Source organism: Dryobates pubescens, chromosome 17 (genome assembly GCF_014839835.1).
Source record: "Dryobates pubescens isolate bDryPub1 chromosome 17, bDryPub1.pri, whole genome shotgun sequence".
Classification (NCBI taxonomy): Eukaryota; Metazoa; Chordata; class Aves; order Piciformes; family Picidae; genus Dryobates; species Dryobates pubescens.
In genome coordinates this window covers 5,945,347-5,952,518 of record NC_071628.1, presented here as the reverse complement: position 1 = coordinate 5,952,518, position 7,172 = coordinate 5,945,347, and positions in this window count along the sequence as shown.

Genomic DNA, 7,172 nt, shown 5'->3' with positions numbered 1-7,172 from the left:
AAGATGTCAAAGGCTTGATTCCTCATCTCATTGGTACAGTTTGGGAAGTGGACTATCAGCTTCTCCTCCCTAGCTGGACCAATTCAAAGGGTTGTGTGCACAAACACGTCATGGCCATCAGACCCCTATGGACAAACTGGCTTAAAACTCTGTGCTTTACTTACTCTGAGAGCCTTGAGAACAGACCTCCCTGCTCTCCTGGGAGAAACAAGGGGTTAGGAGGGATGGGTTGTTTGAAACCCACTGATGTCCAAACCCTTCCACAGGCTCTGAAGAGTGCTGTATGTGAGTCAGTGTACGCATCTTATCTGTAAATACACTTAATGCACACAGCAGCTAAGGAAAAAGGGGGGGGAAATTAACATACATCTTTGCAAATGGGAGAAGAATGTGTTTATACTGCATTTGCTCTTACCACGATTAACAGCGTTGAAAGAGGCAGTGTCCTTGAGCCCCATTTTCCACGCTATTGTCAGACTGCTTTACACAATGAGTAGCCATTTACTTGAGATTGCACGGCTGGATGATTTCAGCCCTATACTACTTCCTACAGAGCATGCCTTCAGGTCATCAGAACAAGCAGGAAAGCTCCCTGACCCCTTCAGAACTGCAAACACCAGAGAACAAGTAGGAAACCTTTCTTACCACTGGTCCAGGTCTAGCTGATCTCACTTGTTTCATCCAGGTTGTGAGAGATGTCCAGAGCTGGCTCCCATAGCAGAAGCTGTTCCAGCTAGAAATTAAAGAGCATAATAAAAATAGTAATGAGATAGATGATAAAAGAGGCTGTCTGATTAATGAGCCTTTGATTGACAAGAAGACCCTAATTGCATAATCCTGAACTCCTGGGAGGAGCAGGGACTGCACAGCTGAAGTGGTCATGTATCACCCATTGCTCCCTTGGCAGGCAGTCCCAGGGTGTGCTTTCTGGCTCAAGTTGTATCTGTGATATGAAACTGCCTCCTGTAAAAGCCTGGTGAGAATTTGTAGTGACCTGAATGCTGAAGGCTTGAGTGGAAGGGAGGTTTTTCAAGGCATGCCCTTTGCTCCCTGTTGCATGCATCCTGCTTTGTGCATCCCAAAATCTCTCACCTCAAGGGCAACTGGGAGAAGCCATACCCCAGAGCCAGGCTGTAGCCAGAGGAAAGTTTAGTGGCTGTCTTTTGCCTTCCTTGCTTCCCCTCAATACACAGAAATTGCTTTTAATTGCTGGCAAGGGTTTCATTAGCTTTTTGTGGGCTGTGACTAGTAGCATATAATTAGGAATCACCTTCAAAAATTGGTTTGAAACAGTTAACCATGGTGCAGATTCATCAAACACAGGGCACTGATTCGACAAAAAGACTCTGGGTGGTGTGTCTCAGGGTGAGGGCAATGCTCCAGGGTAGGGGTGAAAAAGTACCCGTGGGCAGCAGGGCTGGCCCCTCTTATGGCCAGAAAAGACCCCTCTGAGCAGCTTGGGGGTTGCAGGTCTGGAATGCCCCTTTCCCACCTCTTCCCTTGCTTTCTCATCTGGACTCCAGTTCTCAAGCCCTCCCCAGGACAGGTTTGAAAGCAGCTTCAGTGGGAATTTCATCTAAGGGGAGAGCACCAGATCAGCTCTCCCTGTCCCCATTCCCCATCTAATTTTAGCTCTATCTTGTCCTGTTTCCCCTCCCCATCTTTCCTTGATGTCTCTGCTTTGTTCTCCACTCTTCTTTTCCCTTTCATCTCCTCTTCCCTTGAGTGGCTGGCACATTTACGTTGTCTGGCTCCCTCGGAGCCTCCACCTTCCTCCCAGACCTCCCATCTTCCCTGCCCTCCCCTTCAGCAGATCCTTCCAAATTAAGCAGCTGACCCATGGATGCAAGATGCACCTCTTTGAGCCAGAGGCATCCAGGACTGTACACACCCGCTCTTCCCAGCTTGCCTGGCATCACAGCACTGCAGAAATGGTGCCCAGCTCCTCAGAGGGGCCAAAGTCTCTTCCTTGTGTAGCACACCCCTAATATAAAGACTCTTCAGCCCAATTTGCTTGCCAGGGCCAGAACATCCTCCTCACTCAAAAGCAATGCCCATCACACCTATGCAAAAACAAACACAGGGCCACCTTCTTGTCCTCTCTCACAGCAGCAATGGTACTTTGCCTTTGTGCAGAGGATTAACTCCAGAGGTCTGGAAGCACTGAAGCTGATGGATGCTGCAGGAGGAGCTTGTGTTGAGGTCTAGGGAAGGAAACTTGGCTTTTGTTACTGCAGTGCTCACTAGCTATTTCTTGGAAACTTTCTGGCTCCCTCTCCACGTTGGTAACTCCACATGGGGAGGGAGGATTTTCCCACTAGTGCCTTGTCCACACTCTGTTGCAAAATTTGCTTTCAGTTACACCCCCTCTAGAGCAATGTGCACCCAATGAAGCAGTCCAAACTGCAGCAAGCCAGGGCCAAGGGCCCTTGCCTTGCCTTCTCTTGTGCAGGGCGGCTGTAGCACCACGCAGCTGTGCCGTGCTCTGCCTTGCAAGGACTTCTAGAGTGATTAACTCAAACCAAAGTGTTTGTCTCCTTGACAGCAAAGGGACTAGCCCAAGGGTTAGATCTAAAGCACTAAGAAACCTTTTCTTCACAGTCCTTATTGCAAACTCTGGGCAAATTCGTGCCATTAGAATAATAAGACACCAAAAGTCCTTCACCCAGCCTGGTGTTTTTCAGCTGCTCTCAAGAACCCCCAAATCATTCCTGAGGAGTCTCTCTCACTGAGGGGTAAAAGAAAACAATTTTCATTTGAACTGGAGTAGGACCATACCTTCTCCAGCAGAGAGATTTCTTAAATAGATAGAAACAGCCAGATGGTATTGATGGTATTAAAACTGGGGGGGGGGGGGGGGGGGGGGAAACCCTTCACCACTGTATCTTGTATCACAGAAACTAGTTTATATTTGCCAGTGTGCCAAGAGCAAGTCCTTGCTCCCTTCTGGGTTTGCTTTTAAGAGAAAGAGAAAATCTAAAGCCCAAAGCTGGGGAGGGGTCTGGAGCACAGCCCTGTGAGGAGAGGCTGGGGGAGCTGGGGTTGCTTAGCCTGGAGAAGAGGAGGCTCAGGGGAGACCTTCTTGCTCTCTCCAACTCCCTGAAGGGAGGTCGAAGGAAGGGAGGTCAAAGCATAGCCCCATAATGGGAGTACAAGCAGTTACACTCTAGGTAGACAAGACTCTCTGAGCCTGTTGTGCTACCTCAAGTAGAGTAGGATAGGATAGGATAGGATAGGATAGGATAGGATAGGATAGGATAGGATAGGATAGGATAGGATAGGATAGGATAGGATAGGATAGGATAGGATAGGATAGGATAGACCAGGTTGGAAGAGACCTTCAAGATCATCGTGTCCAACCCATCATCCAACGCAACCTAAGCAACCAAACCATGGCACCAAGCACCCCATCCAGTCTCTTCCTAAACACCTCCAGTGATGGTGACTCCACCACCTCCCTGGGCAGCACATTCCAATGGCCAATCTCTCTTTCTGGGAAGAACTTCTTCCTAACATCCAGCCTAAACCTCCCCTGGCGCAGCTTGAGACTGTGTCCTCTTGTTCTGGTGCTGGTTGCCTGAGAGAAGAGACCAACCCCCACCTGGCTACAACCTCCCTTCAGGTAGTTGTAGAGAGCAAGAAGGTCTCCCCTGAGCCTCCTCTTCTGCAGGCTAAGCAACCCCAGCTCCCTCAGTCTCCAAACCCCTCACCAACTTTGTTGCCCTTCTCTGGACACGCTCCAGCAAGTCAACCTCCTTCCTAAACTGAGGAGCCCAGAACTGGACACAGGACTCCAGGTGTGGCCTAACCAGTGCAGTGTACAAGGGGAGAATGACCTCCCTGCTCCTGCTGGCCACACTGTTCCTGATGCAGGCCAGGATGCCATTGGCCCTCTTGGCCGCCTGGGCACACTGCAGGCTCATGTTCAGCCTACCACTGACCAGCACCCCCAGGTCCCTCTCTGCCTGGTATTCCAACAGGATTTGGGGGAGCAAGGATTTGGACAGCCCAGGGGAGGGCTTTGTTCCCCTTTCTTTCACAGTCTGGGTGAAACACTGGATTCTCTTCTAGGTTCAAGACAAATCCCCAAACTTTCCTGCATCATTAAATAGCACTTAGCAGCTTGCTATTTTTGTCAAGCACTCCATATTTGCACTTCCTCTGGAATCTCAGCAGAGTATCAATATTGCTGAAGCTGGCTCCTGCGGGCAGCGCGCACGCAGGCTCTGCCTGGAAAGCTGCATCGTTGAGCTGGCACTGGGCACCCACGAGTGATTGATAATGGGCAAACTCCACGTCCAGCTAAACAGGTTTTGGCACAGGATCACTTGAAATAGAACAACCACCAGATAAAAAAACCCAACCCCAACCCTCAGCCTCTCAGTCTGTTGAGTAACATCCGCCCATACCAGATGTGCTGACTGGAGAACGTGCCAGATTCTTCAAGGCAGTTCACTTGACAGCAGGCCTAGGCAAAAGAGACTTCTCTCCCCCCCCCCCCACCCCCCCCCTCCTCCAAACATATTTGCAAACAGAGAGAAAAGTAACTGTGGAGTGGGGAGGGAGAAGAGAAAATATTTTTGTGAGCATCAGTCTAACTTTGTTAATGAGTTTCCCACTGCTGTGCTGAATTTCCTTCCAGTGGGCGTGGGAGCAACTGGCTGATGCTGGCACAAGTGCCTGCAAGAAATAAACCCCCACACACACACTGCATGCTTAGAGTGCTTGTAAAATGGACTTTTATGACCCTGTATAAAAGCACTGATGACTGGAGTGGGCACAGGCCAATCCATCTGAGAGAAGAAACTTTGTGTTTAAGCTTGTTCAGCCCACTGAAGCAGACCCAGAACAATTCAATTATTGAGCAATACTTATAATAAATGAGCCTTTGCCTGGGGCTTTTTACTCTGGGTCTGTCTGAAGACATCTTTATCCATGAGCAAAAGGGGCAAGGTCCAAATGCTTCTCAGGTGGCAGAATCACAGGATCAATAAGGTTAAAAAGACCTCAGAGATCATCAAGTCCAACCTGTCACCCAACACCTCATGACTAACTAAACCATGGCTTCAAGTGCCATGTCCAATCCCTTTTTGAACACCTCCAGGGATGGTGACTCCACCACCTCCCTGGGCAGCACATTCCAATGGCTAACAACTCTCTCTGGGAAGAACTTTCTCCTCACCTCCAGCCTAAACCTCCCCTGGTGCAGTTTGAGACTGTGCCCTCTTGTTCTGGTGCTGCTTGCCTGGGAGAAGAGACCAACCCCCACCTGGCTACAACCTCCCTTCAGGTAGTTGTAGACAGCAATAAGGTCTCCCCTGAGCTTCCTCTTGTCCAGGCTAAACAATCCCAGCTCCCTCAGCCCCTCCTCACAGGACAACACACAAGCTCCCTTTCTGAAGTAAATATGAACAGAAGCACTGCTGAGACTCATAGTAAGTCCAAAGTGGAGGAGGGGAAATATTAAGAAGGGGCTGCTTTTAAATTGCAGCCCTTGGAGGGAGGGAGCATCTTGCAGAGTGCTGGAAGGCTGTGCAGATGGAGTCAGTGCAGCTCCTGTTTCCCTGTTCTCAGCCATTGCCTCCAGTTCTTCAGGCACCAGTTCCTCTTGGTGTGACAGGTGAAGGCAGCAGCAAGTGTGACAGGTAACCACCTGTCTACTTTGCAAGATTTCCTCGACCACAGCTCAACAACAGGCTGTGCAGGACCTGGGGTCAGGGCTGGAGACGTATTTGTTCCATGTGAGCTCTTGGGAAGGTGTTACCTCCCATAGTGAGTTCCAGAATGGAAAAGGTACTTCCAGCCTGCGCAGAGGGCGTGCTGATTTCTTGCAGGTTCAGGTGAATTTGCTGTGCAATCTGTCTCTCTGCTGGCTACTGGCTCACACCCAACTCTTGCCCATCAAGGTTTTCTAAAGGAAGATCAAAATAACCTTCCCCTGAGAGTTAAAAGCTGAAGGAAGATATCTCACCTCCAATGATGCTTCACACAGGAGGGTGGCACAGAGCTGGCTCCCTCCTGTCTTCAGCCCTTGCACCATCTCCATGACCTGACCAAACACCCACTGAAGCTGGAGGAGACTTTCCAGTCCTATCAATGGACATCAGATTGCTCTCACTGGCACTTAAGAAATATGTTAAACAGTCTTCAAATGCCTTGTGGTCACCAAGGAATTCACAAATGTCTTTGCTTTTACCACCCTAAGTAATTATTTATTGGGATGTCCTTTATATAGAATCCCCTTAAAACATCCATCCAGATTCCAGGGCCAGCAGAGACTCTTAGCTCATCTGTCTGCAGAACAATGTAGCCCATAGCATTCCACTCAATAACCACTGTGTTTAGCTCAGCACTTAGCATTTGAATAAGAAAGTCTCTTCTGGAAAAGCCTGCAGTCTCCACTGGAGACATGAAGGAAAGAAGAAACTACCTTCCTCTTCAGTGGTTTGTCCAGTGCTTGATCCTTTCTTTGGTTTAACATTTACTGCAAAATATCCCCACACCTTTGGGAGCTGGAGAGCACTGCAGCTGAAGCTGCCATCCATGCTCAGCATCCTCTCTGGTTTGCATCCCCCCACAGCATCAACACCATGTGTCTTACACAGGATTCCTTGGCCCTGGCTTGCAGGGTGGAGAGACAGAATAGGGAATTAACCAGGTTGGAAAAGACCTTGGAGATCATCCAGTCCAACCTATCACCCAGCACCATCTGATCAACTAAACCATGGCACCCAGTGCCTCATCCAGTCTCCTCTTAAACACCTCCAGTGGTGATGACTCCACCACCTCCCTGGGCAGCACATTCCAATGGCAAATCTCTCTTGCTGGGAAGAACTTCTTCCTAACATCCAGCCTAAACCTCCCCTGGCACAGCTTGAGACTGTGTCCTCTTGTTCTGGTGCTGCTTGCCTGGGAGAAGAGACCAACCCCCACCGGGCTACAACCTCCCTTCAGGTAGCTGTAGACAGCAAGAAGGTCTCCCCTGAGCTTCCTCTTCTCCAGGCTAAGCAACCCCAGCTCCCTCAGCCTCTCCTCACAGGACTGTGCTCCAGACCTCTCCCCAGCCTCATTGTCCTTCTCTGGACATGTTCCAGCATCAACTTCTTTCCTAAACTGAGGAGCCCAGAACTGGACACAGCGCTCAAGGTGTGGCCTAACCAGTGCTGAGTACA